This window comes from Amphiura filiformis, chromosome 9, assembly GCF_039555335.1.
Source record: "Amphiura filiformis chromosome 9, Afil_fr2py, whole genome shotgun sequence".
Taxonomy (NCBI): Eukaryota; Metazoa; Echinodermata; class Ophiuroidea; order Amphilepidida; family Amphiuridae; genus Amphiura; species Amphiura filiformis.
Window position 1 is genome coordinate 808,861 of NC_092636.1, and position 20,093 is coordinate 828,953.

At 37.3% G+C, this 20,093-nt stretch overlaps 1 long non-coding RNA gene across 1 annotated transcript; it reads right to left on the bottom strand.

Moving 5' to 3' along the window:
• Nucleotides 1-1,412: 1,412 nt before the first annotated feature.
• On the bottom strand, nt 1,413-17,223 carry LOC140160494 (uncharacterized). The gene is made up of 10 exons (XR_011859984.1): nt 17,102-17,223; nt 12,229-12,316; nt 10,077-10,249; nt 7,163-8,956; nt 6,058-6,227; nt 4,997-5,050; nt 4,101-4,340; nt 3,678-3,771; nt 2,903-2,967; nt 1,413-2,155 (listed from the first exon to the last, which is right to left on the bottom strand). It is a non-coding gene; the product is annotated as an uncharacterized lncRNA (long non-coding RNA).
• Between the last annotated feature and the right edge of the window lie 2,870 nt (nt 17,224-20,093).

Genomic DNA, 20,093 nt, shown 5'->3' on the forward strand with positions numbered 1-20,093 from the left:
TAGTCTCCTACAAAGCCAGTTTGGTTACGCTCCCTCCACACTGGCTGTGTACTCGCCGTCCTATGTGTGAAATATTTCAAGTGAAGTTTATGTTGTTTTTTGCAAATTTCCAATGTTTTTCAACTATTTTATCATTTTGGAAGAAAAAAGAAACGAAAAATCTAAAAATTTAAAAAGATCATACATTAAGGCAAAAACAAGATCCTGTTCTACAGGCTGACACTTGCCAATTAATATACAATACAAAGAGCATTTGCGCCAGGGGGGCACTCCAACTTCGGAGGTGATGCGTATGTAGGGCTGTTAAGACCCCCCTTTTCAGGGTCGCTGTCACCCAAAGACCCCATATTTTTCCATTTGATCTGGCACTCAAAGACCCTTACAAGTTCAATTGGAACAGCAACTTTCATTTATCGCTGATTTTGTTACTTATTTTGAAAAAACAAACAATTTGAAGCCATTTAGAACTAGAAATTCAATATTCGAGGTTTCTGTGACGCTGTTTCTGCTCTCACCTAATGGTCATGTTCTTACCCCATATTTTTTACATTTTGCTCTCACCGAATGCCCCTTACTGCGAAAGTGCCAGCCTACACCCATATCCATTTCATATTGAAGTGCCCCCGGGCCATTTCCAAAAGACTCAGAGCACTTACAAAACTACATTTGAAAGTGCATCTTAAACATATAAATATACAATATCAATTAAAACAGGTTAAGGAAACAAATAAGCTGAGCGGCTTGGCCAGGATTATTTTTCTGTTAGAGGCTAAATGGTCCTAAATATGTTTTTCAAACATATTTTGAAACTTTTCAAAAAATTCATTCAAAATCAATCCACATCGGCCAAAAACGGCTGCTTTTAATTTCATATACTTAAAATATATCCTCAAAAGCTCCCAAAATGCAAATTCTGGGTAGGCATATTAGAACATATTTTTGGTCACTTTACATCAAATCAGTTTTGAGCATACATTAGATTAGAATGCATTTACTACTAGACAATGAAATTATTAAATACAGTCAAATATATTTTTAATGCCAAATATCAGAGGATGATTTAAGGAAGCCCCATCATGCACTGTAAAAGTGTTATCACTAGAGTTTCAACTGCCACTTTACTTTTCAAATCCCATTGAACTCTGTGCAAAAGATGTTGTTTTAGAATTACCCGTGTGTCATTATTATTTGGTCGATTTCAGATCTAAAGTGATGTATGCATGAAGGATAATTCACACCTTCTGTAGATAACATAAAATGTGAAATCGTCCAACTTTTTGAAGGTGTTTTTATTGTAAATATATCTGTCCAAATTCAAATTTAACCATGCACGTGTGTAAGCAGAAGGCGGGCAGTGGTGTCATGTTCACTCACACAGCTGTGCTGACCGCAAGACTCATCCTCTGGCCAAATATACAAGCCTGCATAATTATTAGGCTGTAATAGTTTTGGACTGAAGAAATAATCTCAAAGAGACACTTGATATATCTCATAATAACAAAATGCACTTTACAAATTAAACAAAAATTATACATTTGCAGTAATTTTGAACCAAAGTTACATTTGATGCAACACATGAAAAGTCAGAACTTCGCAGGTGAGGTCAATTTTGAGTTCAGTATTTCTGCTTTGAAAGCATTTTGCAAGCTTTAAAATAACACCTCATTTGCTAAAATTGATCAAGGCATTCATATAAAGTGAAAAGGCATTCCAAATTCTTACTATGTTCCTTATTTTTTTTATGTCTTTTGCCACAAAGTCCTCCCTTTTCATGTATCACATACAACAAGATAAAATACAATCAGTTTTCAAATTACAGTGGCAGCAAAAGTACTGGATGACCAGCATCCATGCCCCAAACAGCAGCCGCTATTTATATATCTCAGCAGCATTGTTCACAGAATTGCATGTGAAGTTATTTAATCATGCAAGTTACTCTAATTGATGAAGGTGACTGGATACTGCTATTTTTTTCCCAAATGCTTTCCTGTTCTGTATGTTGATTACGGTACTTCCAGTGTTCCAAGGGGACAATGTTCTTGGATGTTTTTGAAGCAGTCTTTTGTTTGCTTGGAACATTTGATAGGTTTTGCTGTGACAGGTGGGTGCATGGTTGAAGTACAGATGGACCAGGGCACAATCAGATACCAAAACACTGAAAAAGAAAGTAAACAAGTGATTAACTAAAAGGACATAATATTATACCCAGTAAACAATGTTCATTGTATCCGATCCAGAAAATGCACTTACTTGTCGAGTCATCGTATGGGCAGGAAAAACCTCATGTGTCATTGGCCCCTGAACATGCTTAAAGTAAAACCTCCTATGTAACTGGTTGGCAGTTTTGTTTTAAACATGTTCAGGGGCCACAAACACATAGGTTTTTTCCTGCCCAACAACGTTGTGTACGTTTCAGCAAACACCATTACCTTTGTCAACACTTGATGAACACTTGTTCAATCATAATATTATATTAAGACATATTTTGTGTGCAAAATTCCAGTCATGTGGTCACTTTGGATGAGAGAACCCACTAGTTATTTAGGGAATGAATCAACAGTTCTTTAAACGAAAGACGTTTAGTTAGGGACCCTAGGGTGTCAAAATTCTGATTACTTTGCCTTTGATAAAGATCCTGCAAGGATCGAAAGCTCGGGCCATTAACCAAATTTGTACAAAAACTAGTTAAAATATCAGTCAAAGTTGATCTTCCTGTTTTGAATTGTCAACATTTCACGCTTGGTTTAAATTTTGGGGGTTGGTCTCCAAACAAAAGGAATTTTGTTTATGGGACATCATCATTGAACTTTCTGTTTGTTCCCTTATGTGGATCCAAATTATTTCTACTAGGGCAATTTTTTGATTAATGCTGTCTGTGGAAATCTTGTAAAATGATACTTACCTCTGCAAGTATCAACATGTAGGCAACTCCAACTTCCTTGGATACTTCCTCATATCATGAAAATACTATAACAAAGAAAATACAGACAATTAATTTACTGGTCACAAAGTTGCTGTTTCTTATCAGACTTTAGTGTGATTTAAGGGGACATTAGCAGATTTATCAGTATTTGAAACAATTTGGTTAAATTCACAGCAATTTCCTCATATTTTTCAAAAGTATGTAGTGATGTAGAGGATGTAGTGATCAGTAAAAATTTAGCAAGATTTGCAGTTATTGAATTTATCACCATAAAAATAAAGCACCATTTTATCAATCACAATTTGATGCAATTTCAAAATATTTACCGCAATTCAGCGATTTAGCCACCATTCAGCGTAATTGTATGCAAGTTAAAGCTATTTTTCACTAAACTGCAACTAACAGTATTTGTTTTAAATTTGTTTGATTATGATGAGTGATTTACCATTTCCCCTTGTGACATAGAGCTACAATTTTGGTTGTTTTAAGGTCCACATATTGGCCGGGCATATTGGTTAACTTCTTAAAATGTGCCCAAAAAGGATCTAATTTGGAAGTCTGAAACATCACATAGGATTTGATTTTTTAATGAAAATATTTCCATAGTTAACATTCCCAGTTGTATGAGCAGATTTGTTTTTTTAAAACAAGGCCCAAATTGAAGTTGAGCAATAATTAATCTTAGCTACAGGCAGAATTGTCCCAAGTGGATCACTGTAAAATAAACATCCCATTTTCTGTTAACTGTACTTACATGGTTCAGGGACCCAAACTTCATTAATTGAAATAGGAAGACATCTAAAAATCGTTAACATCTAAACCATCTTATCAAATGCAGGCATCAATATCTGCAAAATGCAACAATCAAATTTAAAATATGAATACATTGATTTTCTAAATCATGTCATCTCACCAAGCACACAAAATCCAAAGAATGTGACAACACACAGAACATTTTACCTTGATCACATAACCCTCTGCAAAAACAAAGACATACACAACATGCATACGTACAAACAATGCACATCACAATAGGTAGCAGAATAATAGGAAAATATTCTAAGTTTTATGGGTAAAATTATCCAAGAGTGTGATAAGGAATCCTTGTTAAGACGTCGGGGTAAATTCTCCGCATGAAATTTGAGGTTTTGAACTCCATATCATAGGTGATGCTTACCTGGTAATCATTCTGTAAATTCCGAAGATGCCTATCATGGTAAACATGGTAACATCCCGAGGGCTCATCCTGAAGTATGTGGCCAATCCAACTACTTTTCTTGAATGGTCCTGGTTAGTGGTCTTTGCTGTACAGCTCATCACTGTTTGTTACTCATTTAATGACATTGATGATACATAGGCAGTTGGTAAAATAAGCTTCACCAATTTAGCAAATCCATGACCTGACAGAATAAAATCACTTACAAACAAAAAAGGGTGTCAGTAAAAAAATGCAATGAAAACAGGAACAGAATGCTCCAATCACCAAGCATTGGGCCCACTTTCTGAAGACAACCGAAGACAGTCCAGACAAGTACAAAATGAAAACAACACTCATACTGCCCACCTTGTTTGAACTAAATGCTTCTCATGAGTAGGTTTTTATGTACTGATGCAAAAAATGCAGGCTGGTATCTCTAACCTAACCCCAAACCCTGGCCCTAATCCTAGTTCTAACCCTCCCCTACCTCTAACCCTAGCCCTAACCCCACTTCTAACCTGATCCCCTGGTCCTAACCCTATCTCTAACCCTAGCCTAACCAGATACCAGACACTGAACTCCCGATCAATATATAGATCTACTCACTTCAGTATTTCTTACAAGCATGATGAACAGCAAGGATGTTATCTACACATTATGCAGGCTGAAAGGCTCAGGAAGTCGACATGGAGTGGGCTTCATACTCAGCAATTCAAATCAAATGCTCCGGCTATCCTTCACTTCCTCATCCTCCTTCACTTCCTCATCCTCCTCCACTCCTCATCCTCCTCCACCACTCGTCATCCTTCTCATCATCCTTCTCCTCAGGGACAACACAAACACATACAAAAACGTACAGAAAGCAAAATACTGACCATTTATTGCCTCCTCTTCTTTCCTAACTCCAATTCCCGTCTCCACAAAGCCATCTGAAACACAAAAACAAAAACAAAATAGAATAGAAATGTTAGTACATAAAATAATACAGCTATGCGCACCCTCTCCCCCCTGCCCTTCCCTATACCTTGCACTTGAACACAACATGAACAAAACAAGATAGACACAAACACAAAACATACATAAAAACATGACATAAAACATGAAACAAAAAAAACAGTGACATAAACAGACAAAGACAGACACAGACTGGCACGATCTCGGGAGCAACCCCTGAGACGTGGAAGTCAGGAGGAAAAAGCCAGCTCGATCTCGGGAGGTACCTGAGACGAGTTAGCTGGGAGGGAGGAAGCCGGCTCAAACTCGGGGAGCCACCCCGAGACGAGTAAGCCGGCTAGATCTTGAGGAGCCACCCTGGGATGGGGAGACGCCCCAAGATGGGGAAGGGGCACCAGTCGCCGACAGTACTGTCTTGGTGATATACAATAGCAATTGTACTGTACAATTGGTCGGACAGGAATACATACATAAAAACATGACATAAACAAAAAACATAAAACAGACAAAGACTACAAAGTGCACAAACAAGACAAGAAAGACAAACATACAGCTAGACAGTACAGACAAACACAAAAGAAAAAGAAGACCTGACAGACAAAGACAAAAGACAGACAAAGACTGGCACGATCTCGGGAGTCACCCCGAGACGTGGAAGTCGGGAGAAAGATCTTGAGGAGCCACCCTGGATGGACTCCCAAGATGGGTTAGGGCACCGGTCGCCGACAGTACTGTCTTGGTGATACAATAGCATTTGTACTGTACAATTAGTTGCAATTTTACAGTACAATCGGTCGGACAGGAATTTATTTCTGCAAGAGCGGTCAGAGACATACAAGACACATAGAATCAGGAAGGAAGGAGTTAGGAAGGAGTAAAGACATGACAATGAAACCGAACAAACATGAGTACATAATTAAAAGCCTATTCAAGAATTTCAATTTCTAGATTTTGACTGCAAAACAGCAAATCAATTACTTACCAAACTCTAGTAAAATTTGCTTAAATTTAAAAGCCACTTTCTGTGCCATTCATGTTTTTACATACTTGGAACCCTTCACCATTGTCCCCAAGTGGTCACCACCTATATAGTACCATTCACCATTGTCATCCATTCCATAACTGATATATTCATCTGCATGCATTGATCTTCTGAAATGTTAAGTGTCAAATCATTCGTATTGAAATGTTAATGTTTCATTTTGAACAAATACTATACGATCAATCTAAGTCTAAATAACTTTGTCCAAACCGAGCACCTTACAATTTTGCAATTCTAAAATACCACATCCTCATAGTCATTATAAAAGTTAAATATAATATATGATTGTCAGTGATAAAACCTGTCCTGTTTCCTTCCCTTTATTAATGACTGCTTTGACATATCTCTGACACCAGTGGTGTAACCAGTGGGGGCCGAGGGAAAGCTGCTGCCCCCTCCCCCGGGTACAAAACTGGGAAGAGTAAAAAATTGGGAAAAGACATTTGTTAAATCTGACACCCCCCCCCCCGGCCCCCCAGGTCAGGTCTGGTTACACCACTGTCTGACACACATTTTCTAAGGAACTTAATATAAAATTAATCACAAAATAGAATCATTTATATACCTCTTAGTCCAATAAATGAATTGCTATAACAATTGTGCAAATCCTGTTAAATTTGCTGCATTTGGCAGAGATACAATACTTAATAGTCCTATAGCGCCTTTCAACAGCACCCTTATTTGGTGGGAAAAGGTCACTGAACTTTACACAGAGGTCAAGTTCACGGTGGAATGGGGAAAAGTGAATTTCAGAGGGTGCAAAATCAACAAATTTTGCGCACAATTGCAACATAAGGTGGAAAAATGCATCCTGATTGGTAAGGATGATGGATTGCAGGAAAATATAAGTTTCAGGGGTTAAATTATACACTGTAAAGTGTGCTGAGGCTTGTGGATCAACGGCTAGACATTGTGCCTGTGCGTAGCGAACTATCAATCGCTGTGCTTCTTTTTTTTTTAAAGAAAGTGGTAAGAAAGAGTCCTTTTTATGAAGTTGGGGCAAATTAATGAAAGTTGGGGTTTTGTCAGTGCTGCAAGTACTTACCTGGTAGTGGTGTGCTCTCTCATTAAATCCAGTTGACCTCCGTTACAGTGGCCTAGTGGGTTGGGTTGAATGCACAGATGTTAAGTGGTTCGTCATGACGGCTCTTCCTGATCTAAGTATGTATCCAATCCAACTACTTTTCTTGAATAGTCCTGGTTAGTGGTCTTTGCTTTACAGCTCGTCACCGTTTGTTACTCGATTAACATAGGCAGTTGGTAAGTAAGCTTCACTGATTTAGCAAAACCATGACCTGACACAATAAAAGCACTTAAGAAAAAAAAGTGTCAGTAAAAATGCAATGAAAACAGAACAGAATGCTCCAATCACCAAGCATTCTGTGCCATTTTTATGTTTTTACATACTATTGTCCCCAAGTGGTCACCTCCTGTCATATAGTACCATTCACATCCATTCCATAACTGATATATTAAATTGCATGCATTGATCTTCTGAAATCATCAAATGATTCATTTTGAACAACAAATTATCAATCCAAGTTCGGCAAGAACCCCCCAAGTCGTAATAACTGTTCTTTATCCAAACTGAGCACCTTACATTTTGTGCAATTAATACCACCTAATATATCATTGTCAGTGATAAATTTCCCCCAAACACCTGTCCTGTTTCCTTCCCTATATTAATGCAGTGACAATAACACTTTGCTTTGACACATCTGACACAAACTTTTACCAATTTGCTAAGAAGCTTAATATCAAATTGATCACAAAATAGAATCATTTATAAACCTCTAGTCGTTACAATGCTTACCTGGTAACCATTCGTTAAAATTTGGAAGATATGCCTATCATGGTAACCATGCTTGCTTCACCAATAATCTGCATAAATTGTGATAGTGGTGTCCTCTCATTGGCCCAGTGGGTTGGGTTGAATGCATAGATGTTACGTGGTTCGTCCTGAGGGCTCATCCTGAAGTATGTATCCAATCCAACTACTTTTCTTGAATGGTCCTGGTTTTAAAATAGTGGTCTTTGGTGTACAGCTCATCACTGTTTGTTACTCATTCATTGACATTGATGATACATAGGCAGTTGGTAAGTAAGCTTCACTGATTTAGCAAATCCATGACCTGACAGAATAAAATCACTTAAGAAAAAAAAAAAAGTGTCAGTAAAAATGCAATGAAAACAGGAACAGAATGCTCCAATTACCAAGCATTGGGCCCACTTTCTGAAGACAAACAAAAGACAATCCAGGCAAGCACAACATAATAGACAACACCCATACTGCTCACCGTGTTTGCACTAAATGCTTCTCATGAGTAGGTTCTATGTACTGATGCAAAAATGCAGGCTGGTATCTCTAACCTAACCCCAACCCTGGCCCTAATCCTAGTTCTAACCCTCCCCTACCTCTAACTCTAGCCCTAACCCCACTTCTAACCCTATCCCCTGGCCCTAACCCTATCTCTAACCCTAGCCTAACCAGATACCAGACACTGAACTCCCGATCAATATATAGATCTACTCACTTCAGTATTTCTTACAAGCATGATGAACAGCAAGGATGTTATCTACACATTATGCAGGCTGAAAGGCTCAGGAAGTCGACATGGAGTGGGCTTCATACTCAGCAATTCAAGTAAAATGCTCCGGCTATCCTTCACTTCCTCATCCTCCTCCACTCCTCATCCTCCTCCACCACTCATCATCCTTCTCATCATCCTTCTCCTCAGGGACAACACAAACACATACAAAAACGTACAGAAAGCAAAATACTGACCATTTATTGCCTCCTCTTCTTTCCTAACTCCAATTCCCGTCTCCACAAAGCCATCTGAAACACAAAAACAAAAACAAAATAGAATAGAAATGTTAGTACATAAAATAATACAGCTATGCGCACCCTCTCCCCCTGTCCCTTCCCTATATCTTGCACTTGAACACAACATGAACAAAACAAGATAGACACAAACACAAAACATACATAAAAACATGACATAAAACATGAAACAAAAAAACAGTGACATAAACAGACAAAGACAGACACAGACTGGCACGATCTCGGGAGCAACCCCGGGACGTGGAAGTCAGGAGGAAGGAAGCCAGCTCGATCTCGGGGAGTCACCACGAGACGAGTTAGCTGGGAGGAGGAAGCCTGGCTCAAACTCGGGGAGCCACCCCGAGACGAGTAAGCTGGCTAGATCTTGAGGAGCCACCCTGGGATGGGGAGACGCCCCAAGATGGGGAAGGGGCACCAGTCGCCGACAGTACTGTCTTGGTGATATACAATAGCAATTGTACTGTACAATTGGTCGGACAGGAATACATACATAAAAACATGACATAAACAAAAAACATAAAACAGACAAAGACTACAAAGTGCACAAACAAGACAAGAAAGACAAACATACAGCTAGACAGTACAGACAAACACAAAAGAAAAAGAAGACCTGGACAGACAAAGACAAAGACAAAAGACAGACAAAGACTGGCACGATCTCGGAGCAACCCCTGAGACGTGGAAGTCAGGAGGAAGGAAGCCAGCTCGATCTCGGGAGTCACCACGAGACGAGTTAGCTGGGAGGGGGGAAGCCGGCTCAAACTCGGGGAGCCACCCCGAGACGAGTAAGCCGGCTAGATCTTGAGGAGCCACCCTGGGATGGGGAGACGCCCCAAGATGGGGAAGTGGCACCAGTCGCCGACAGTACTGTCTTGGTGATATACAATAGCATTTGTACTGTACAATTAGTTGCAATTTTACAGTACAATCGGTCGGACAGGAATTTATTTCTGCAAGAGCGGTCAGAGACATACAAGACGCATAGAATCAGGAAGGAAGGAGTTAGGAAGGAGCAAAGACATGACAATGAAACAGAACAAACATGAGTACATAATTAAAAGGTTATTCAAGAATTTCTAGATTTTGACTGCAAAACAGCAAATCAATTACTTACCAAACTCTAGTGAAATTTGCTTAAATTTAAAAGCCACTTTCTGTGCCATTCATGTTTTTACATACTTGGAACCCTTCACCATTGTCCCCAAGTGGTCACCACCTGTCATATAGTACCATTCACCATTGTCATCCATTCCATAACTGATATATTCATCTGCATGCATTGATCTTCTGAAATGTTAAGTGTCAAATCATTCGTATTGAAATGATTCATTTTGAACAACAAATATTATAAGATCAATCCAAGTCGAATAAACTTTGTCAAAACCGAGCACCTTACAGTTTTGCAATTCTAAAATAGAGTCATTATAAAAATATAATATATCATTGTCAGTGATTAATTTTCTCAAACACCTGTCCTGTTTCCTTCCCTTTATTAATGCAGTGACAATAACACTTTGCTTTGACATATCTCTGACACCAGTGGTGTAACCAGTGCAGGCCCGATACAAAAAAAAAACTGGGAAGAAAAGCAAAAAATTGGGAAAAGATACTCAAAAAATTAGGCTTGCACATAAATACTACAACTTTTGATCAGAAGTTTTTAAATCTTACCCCCCCCCCCAGCCCTCGAATTAAGGATCTGAAGGGGCACAGCAACTTTTTTAGGGCAAGTTGATAATTGCCTTGGATTTTCACTGAAAAGGCAAGGCAGCACAGCAGTTTGTAATATTTCAAGAGGGCATCATGGCAACTGTTGAAAATTTGAGAAGGGCATCACCAAGGCAATTTCTCAAAAGTGAAGAAAACACACACAAACATACTATATATTTTTATAATGAAGGGGCAGGGCTGGGGCACCGACGGCAACTTCATTAGAGGGCACGGCAAGTGACTGCCTTGGGTAAAGGACATATTTTGAGGGCATTACGGCAGTGGGGATGGGCAGTTGGGCACCCACAGCAAAATGCCATGGGTGCCGTGGGTTAATTCGAGGGCTGCCCCCCCCCCCCCCGAAGGTCAGGTCCGGTTACACCACTGTCTGACACACATTTACCAACTTTCTAAGAAACTTTATATTTAAATTGATCACAAAATAGAATCATTTATAAACCTCTTAGTCCAATAAAGGAATTCCCATAACAATTGTGCAAATCATGTTAAATTTGCTGCATTTGGCAGAGATACCGTATTTAGTCTTATAGCGTTTTTCAACAGTACCCTTATTTGGTGGGAAAAGGTCACACAGAGGTCAAGTTCAAAATTGCCTGGACCTGGTCGAAAATACAAGTAATGTGTTCCTCTAGTCATAAAGAATTACAAAAAAAGTATAGTTTGACCTATCTATGATGCACTGGAGTTACAAGCAAAAATGTAACATTGTGATATCATAGTCCTGTTTAATTTTGGCACAACAGGAAACAAAATTGAAAAATTTTGTGGAAAATGGTCCTTTTCATGATAAATCAGAAAAATAATACTTTGGGCTATGTAGGATGTGTCATTACGTCAGTAACACATCAAAATCGACAATACCCATTGAGTGGCATTGCTATTGAATCAATTTGAGGGATTTGACCTTGACAAATTGTTATGAAAGCACCCACGATATAGTTTCTTCTAGTTTCTTGCAACAAGACAAATAATTTGAGACCAGTTTCATCAAAATCAGAGCAAATTTCATTTTTCTCCCCAGTGGGGCAAAATTGGACCTATGATATCATAAATATGTTACTCTTTTGCTCATAACTCCATAACCATACGGCTATGTCAAAGTATACTTTATCTGAATCCTTATTACCAGAGGATCACAATGGTGTGAGTTTTGAACAGGTCTGAGTAATTTTGAACTTGCCCCTCTGTGCATTGGCGGCACTACGGGGACAAGGGGGCATTCCCCCCCCCCAAATATTTTTCTTTCTCCCCTAGGCAATTTTTTTTTGCATTTTTTTTTTTTGATTCCCCACCCAGAAATTCACTCCCCCATGCCCCCTCCATCCCCGAAAAAATCCTGGGGCTGCCACTGCCTCTGTGCAAAGTTCAATGACCTTTTCTCTACTAAAATGAGGGTACTGTTAAAATGCCTCCATAGCCTAGATTAGCAGTATAAATACTATTCATCTGCCAAATATGACAACTTTAACATGATTTGCATGATTGTAGTGCATGTAAACTGAAATCAATTGCACTATCTTGTCGTTAATGCTTACCTGGTAACCATTCTTTAAAATTTGGTGGAAGATGCCCATCATGGTAACCATGGTAACATTGACATCCCATGCTTGCTTCACCAATAACCTGCAAGATGGAAAATATGTATTGTTATAGGTTAGTGATAGATTGTACTGAGGTCAAACAAAATACCCGGTACATCAAAACTACAAATATAATTTTTTAAACATTCCATATTCATTCCATAAACCGCTCAGGTTGCTTTACAACATCATTTTGGGTGGGCGCTTATTTTTTACATTGTTTACGATTATGTAAACAATGTCCCAAAATATTGATTTTACCATGATGGTTCCATTATTGGTAAATTGTGCTTTACAAATCCACTTGATTACTCACATTTTTAGACATTTCATCTTCCTTCAGAAGACTTTATCAGTAATGTGATGAACCAACAACACTCCTACTCTCATCTCCAAGTAATAAATCGACAAAGACTCATGCAAGCAAACCAGATGGATTAGAGAAGCAATGTGGACCAACGTTATCAACCGCGATGAAGGGACATACTCACTCAATCATGTATACATATGACCAGCTACTACAAAGAACTACACCCTCTGGAGATGAGAGTAGGAGTGTTGCTGGTTCATCACATTACTGATGAAGTCTTCCGAAGGAAGATAAAACGTCTAAAAACGTGAGTAATCAAGTGGATTTGTAAAGCACAATTTACCAATAATTGATATCTAACAATCCTGATGAACTTATTCAAAGATGATGGTTCCATAGTGTTTGATGTAGTTGGTTCCTGCACATAATAATGGGGAATGTAGTAAAGTCGCTTGTTGGACAAAAAATGTTTGTTCCCCCTCTCGGCCCGGGCCTCTCGGCTTGCCAAAAATTGCTTCCACCCTCTCTTTCGATCGGCCAAAACATTCTTACCCCCAATTTTACCTCCCCCAATGCTCATAATTTGTTTTTGCTCAGCCCTTAGGTAGCATACGGAACCTTGGAAACATAGTATAATCACATAAGTGTGTTTAAAGAGGCAAAATATGCAATATGACAATCAAAATATGACGTCACTACCAAACTTCAGGTGCCAAACGAAGGGGTGTTGGATCTGGCTGTAGGCCTATGCAGTATTATTCCGGAGGCGGGGGTCACTCACATGTAAAGGTGGTACGAGTATGTGCGGCGGTCAAGGGTCCCTTTTTCAGACTCTCCGGCCTTTCGAAGACCCACATTTGCATCATGCTCCAGTTCATTGAGCCTAACACTCAAAAAAGTGTCGCTCTTTAGCTCAAATTTAGAAACATTTTGAATTTGTTAGCTCCAAAACCTATAATTTGGCCCAATTTTAGTTCACAGACCTCCACAAAAATGTTGAAATTCAGTTCTTAGTTCCCGGATCCCAAAGTTTGGCGCCGCACAATCCTACCAAAATTTAACTTGAATGCCCCATCGTATTATTATTCATGTACATTCTAGACTTGCGTCTAAGGCTAGCTTCAGACTCCGTATTGTACGTACAATATTGTATGTACAATACTTTTCGTGACGTCAAAAAGTATTACACGTGCAATAAATATACGTGCCACGACGAGTTGAATCAGATTAAATAACGCGCTATAACCCTTACGGTTCATTGTTTGCTAAATCCAAGCGAGGTCACCAGAAAATCTATGCAAGAGAAATTTCTACTGCTGCTGATGAAAAATCCTAGAGTGCGTTTGGAGGTTTTTTCTGCACTTTACCAGTAGCCCTAATAAATTCATAAAACAATAAAAATCAAATAAAGATTTAGGGCAAATGTTTTTACAAAAGATATCGATTAGAGAATTACAGCAAGAGGCTTTGAGGATGCCGTAATCCTCTTGACCATCAACCAATCAGAGAGACATATTTCAGAAATATATTCGTAGGGATGAAACTCTTTCAACTCTGAAATATATATTTCAAGTAATCTCGTTTCACACTTTGGCTTGCAATAAAGCCACGAAGGGCGATAATGTTAATATACGATTTCAGTCAAATATTGGTGCAAATATACGATTTCGGTCAACTATTTGGCTATCCTTTGCCCAAAATTATGAAATGTTTATTAGTAACAACAACTCTTAGGAGGGTTTTCGAGTAATTTTAGCGAAATAATGAGGTTAAATAAAAGAAAACCCACTTACAATTTTGGACGCTTAACTGTGGTGTTCTAGGGGAATTAAAATATCACAATTAACATGTTTAATTCAAAATCGTTGTCCTACAAGCACATGTTCAGATTGTGTGAACATTACAAATACAAACAATAAGGTTGAAAAATAAATAGCCATTTAAAAATGATTTTAAAAGATCGTCTATTTTGTAGCTTTATGACACTTAATAGGCCAAATATCTGCCTCTGACGAAAAAAAAAAATGTTTTCCATGCTGATTTGTTTTTGTAACAAGTACCGTATGTCATTTCAAAAGAAAGAAAAAAGGCGGATATTACTTTTAAAAACTCAACGCATTACTATTAATACGACTATAATTAATGAATGAAAAAAAGTATAGAAGGCGTTGCATCCGGTTCTGATGAGGGGGGGGCACAAGCCGTTTTCGGCAGTTTTCCTAGATCAATGGGGGGGGGGGGCTTCCGTGCCCCTAACGCTACGGTTACTGCATTAACACGTTTATGGATGTATTGTGATGATCATAAGTAGGCCTATCATAACATGCCTCAACGATATCAATATGTAAAAAGGTGTTGTAAATTCATAACACGGCGTGTTATAATGTAACGAAAGCTATGCCAAAACTTTAAAAATTAACAAAAATATCAGTATCAATAAAATCAGAACCAGAATAAATACAAAGGCCTACAAATAATACTTTTAAACTTTCTAAATCAATATATGACTAAATATCATAAAATACATAAAACAGCGTAATATTTATATGACTAAATATCAGTATAAATGAATCTCTAAATCAATTAATCAATCAATAAATAAATAAATAAATAAATAAATAAATAAATAAATAAATAAATAAATAAATAAATAAATAAATAAATAAATAAATAAATAAATAATAAATAAATAAATAAATAGGTCTAAATAGATAAATCTATAAATAAATAAATAAGATCTGAATGTGCCATTTATATTATTATTACAATTTTAATATTATTAATATTAGTATTAATACGACGTATTATTAACTTTAAAAAGGTGCCCATTGATTATATAATAATTCAAGTACAGTTGAATCATGGTAGGTATTATGATACCTACCATGGTTGAATACAAGAAGACATTAAAAGATATTCATCATTCCGTGCACTCACTAAATTTAGAACTCCTAGAAATTCGGCAACTCCGTATCAATTAAGCAACCAATGATTGTAGCAAAATATATATTTCCCCGGTACATACTATTTATTGCACGTGTAATACTTTTTGACGTCACGAAAAGTATTGTACATACAATATTGTACGTACAATACGGAGTCTGAAGCGCGCTTTAACAAAGCAGTCATGTTAACAACAAACGATCATGATTAAAATCCATTTAATCAATTAAAGATATAACTGAATTTCGTGAAAGCAATCTTGCTTTTTGGTTGTAGGCCTACTTTTATTTACAAACTGAATTTATTTGCATACAAAATTACTTAAATTAATCACGTGATGTGATCATTGATCAAGCATTATATAAGTATACACACAGTGATGAACGAAAATAAAAGACCTAAAAAGACCCTATTTTGCTGGACTCGAGGAGGACTCGAAGCCGAGTCCCCGAGTCCTGCATGGGGTCCGAGTCCGAGTCCGAGTCCTTAGCTTCCGAGTCCAAGTCCGAGTCCGAGTCCTTGAAAATTTAATCTGATGACATATTGATCGTTTATTGATGTAGGCTAATTGTGCATGTATATGCCTACATGTACATGTACCATTGTTACAAATTATTCACTGTATATTGATTTTTGGAACACCCTAATGAGAATTGGATATTTATGTGATATTATAGCAATTCTTTTCAAGAAATGTAAATTTTTTATGTATTTTTCAGTGGAATCACCCTGTATATTTTTGGCACACCCTGTATATCCACTCAAACTTTACATATTTGCAATCCTGACAATATATGCTTTCTAAAAATGTATAATTTTACATATTTTGGGTGAAAACTTTTTGAAATACAAAAAAGGAGTTGATTTTTGGCAAATTGCAAGATGTGACGCAATTGGGTCCCACCTCAAAAAACATGACCATACAATAGAGTAATTAAAAAATTAAAATTAAAATCTTTTTTTTTTTTGGCCTTAGGAAGATTTTCAACATGGGGGGGGGGGCTGAAATTGAAACATTTTTGGTGTCAGAAAATGTGCAAAATATAGGCCTAGGTCACAAACACCCATTTTATCATAATTGTATTAACGTCACCTAGGATTATTGGGGCTTGGGGTGAAAGGTATTCCACCCCCCAGCCCCACGGTATTGTATAATTATGATGAAAAGTGTTATCACCAGAGTTTCAACTGCCACTTTACTTTTCCAATCCCATTGAATTCTGTACAAAAGTTGTTGTTTTAAAATTGTGTCTCACAGCAGTGTCTGTTTTAATACTTGGACGTCGATTTCAGAACAAAAGTAATACTTCTAATTCACAGTGGGCCGATGCTATGCTAGTCATATCAGATATAACGACCAATAGATAAATGACTGGCTAGTGACTATCATTGAAGACTGATCGAGTTCCGCAATTTTAACCCTTGATCCGAATATTGATTGACAAAATTGCAGCGAAGTTGTGAGTAATTCATTGTAGGCCTATATATAATATTATCAACAATTATAAAGTAACAATTTTTTTATGTTATAGGGCCCTGTTCCCGGTCCTATTATTAAGCTGATCATAAGCTTACCGTTTTATAAAAGTAGTTTTTATCCTGGCCGGTAATCTTGTATCATCACCTATCAGCTCCTATCTGTCACACACGTCCGTCCTGTTCTGTTGTATACGCAATCAGATGGCCTTTAAAGATTCGCGCGAATTCAGTGAGTTCAGCCAGCCTTCATGGTTCAGCTGGTTCTGACGTTATGCTGGATATTCCATTCAGTCACAGAGGGGGTTCAAATTCACTGCTAGATCCAATGATGTACTGCGCATCACATTTGGCGTATAAACACATGCAACGCCACCACTGAATTTACACAAATTATTGATGTCTCTCATTATTTTTCATGTAGGCCTACCTCTTTAAAAATTACTCCAACCGGTTGAGATGAGAAAAATATTATTACGCCAAAACTGTTCCCTCACGTGATAAAAGTCACTTATGTTATGTGTTATGCTTATGTATCAATCCGCAAAAGAAACTAACATATAAGTTTAGCCTCAAGTTGTGTGACCAGTTTAAATTTACCTCAACAAGTTTAGCCTTGTCAAATGTCCAAGGCCTTTAAGGCCAAAAAATTGTTGTTTGATTGGCGTAACCCGATCGACTGAGACCCGACCCTAGACTTTTTTTTTTCTTATTTTTTTTTGCCTATTGTTTTTAATTTTAAAAACTAAATTAAAAAAAGAAGTTACAAGGCCTTTACCATACGCAATTTACCGTGCGTGTACAAAAATAATTTTTAATCTTTTTTATGTTACGCCAATCAAACCCAATTATCCAGATATCCAATAGCGGGGGGGTGCTGGATAGTTTGAAAAAAAAATTGTCTCGACATCTGCCAGCAAAAAAATTGCTCCCACGGTTTTTTTCACATGATTCCCATCTGTTCCTTAAATTTTTGATTTTTTTGATAAATAAAAATATGTTATTATTAATCATGATGAACGCATCCTGTTGGAAATTATACTGATGTAAAATGGTCATAAAGAGTTTATATAATTAGTGACAGTAAAAGTAGAGTAATAAACCTACTTACGAGGGGGTATCAACAAGTTTTAGAAATCGCCCAGAAGTGAAAGAGCTATATCAATGAAATTTTGTCAGTGCAATCACTGATCGGGTGCGAGTTGCTTACAACGAGTACCTAGAGACAGAAATGCATCACTTTCCAATATAAAATTGATGGTAAAAAGAATGCAAATAGAGGTTTGATCCAAATAAAGATGATGTAAATTGGAGAATTATAAGAAATGCAAAAACATGATTCCATTTTGAAAGAGAATGTAGTAAACCGTAGTCGAAACAGTCAAAAGTAATCATGTAAAAAGTCAAAGCCAGTATAGCTAGCTAAATATTGGAAGTAATAAATATTCAGATATAATATGAGACATAAGATAGATGCGGTGGTGAGTGAATTTTATCATTAAAAAGTTTTTAAAGTAAGCGCAAATGAATCGCGTAGAGTACAAAGGATGGTAGTGCAGGAAGTGGCTAGCGCACGTTATTAGCGTGGTAAAATTGCACTACATTGCTGTATATGGAATTGCTCGTGATAAAAAATCGGAGAAAGAATGATCAAAAATCAAATTAAATATATGTAAAAGAGCTTTAAGACGTATGGCAGCATTCAATATGGATTGTGTATGTATAAATAAGATAGGTATTGAGTAAACAATTGTCAGTTAATGTAAATAAAAGACAGACCTGATGACAGGAATGCAAAGACATGGTGCAAAATGTATTTGTTTGTGTTATTTCGGGGTAAGAGTAGTACTTATTAATGGAAAAATTATTAAATTATCTAACCAAATTACGGAAATTGGGTTAAAATAATCATAATAGAGGAGACTAGTACTACTAAAGTGCATACAGCATAATGAAACAAAGCATCATTATCTCTTTTTTAACATATGGTGGCTCTGAAAAGAGCCGTTTAAAAATTGATCTCAAAGTGAGATTGATGTCTACAGGCTTGGTGGTTGTCTTTCTCCCCATGAATTGCGGGGACGTCTTGCAGGGAAGGTTGGCTGCTCCGTCCTGTTGACGAAACGAAGGAAAAGCAGTTCAGCTCTGCGCCTCTGGGAAAGATCGGTGATCGCTTCTTTCAGATTTTGAAGTCTCGATTCACGCTCGATGTGGATTTTTTCTTCCATACAGTCAATCACATTTGGAAGATTCTTGATTACCTTCTTGTGCAGTTTCTTCTCATACTTTCTAATGGTAGTTTTACCGTCCTCATGCAAGGCATGAGGGAAAGGTGTAGACCCTGGAAGAAGAGGAAGGCTTGGTGCCGCTGGCATCCATTTCGGACAGATTTCTTGCTGATGAAGGCGAATATTATAATCAAGAAAAGCCTTAGCTTATCCCGGTTGATCATAATTTGACGTCTAGTGAAAATGTGGAGTTAGTAGCCCGTTTTTCTTTCGATTTTGTGAAGAAATCGAGAGTTGGCTATGTTGCTATGTTTTACAGTTTGACAATGTTTTTTGAAACATTATCATTTTGCATGCTTTTTGCTTTGCTTACTATCTTCTGAAGATAGCATTTTGGGCATACAAAGAAAATAATAAATGTTTTTTGGAACATTATTATTTTGCATGTTTTTTTATTTGCTTGCTATCTTCTGAAGATAGCATTTTGGGCATACAAGGAAAATAATTAGTACCTCTTTTTTTTTTATCTTTAATGATTTTTTTGTTGTGGTTATTATTTTGACTATCTACTACTGAAGATAGCAATTACGGCGGGTTTATATAAGACAAAAGGTAAAAAAAATTCTTGCGTACTGAATCATCATTGGGGTTTTTTTTGTCTTGTTTTGTTTTGATTTTTTAATACCAGCCATGTTTTTGGCATATTTATTCCACATTTTTTCCTTTATGTTCCTGATAATCTTTACTATATAAGTGTCGTTGTAAATTGTGGTATGCTTCGGCATTTTAACATTTTTTATAGCTTTGCATTCGATCTATTGTTTTTTTTTCTGAGCGCGTGGCCAATTACAGCCGTTTTGCCC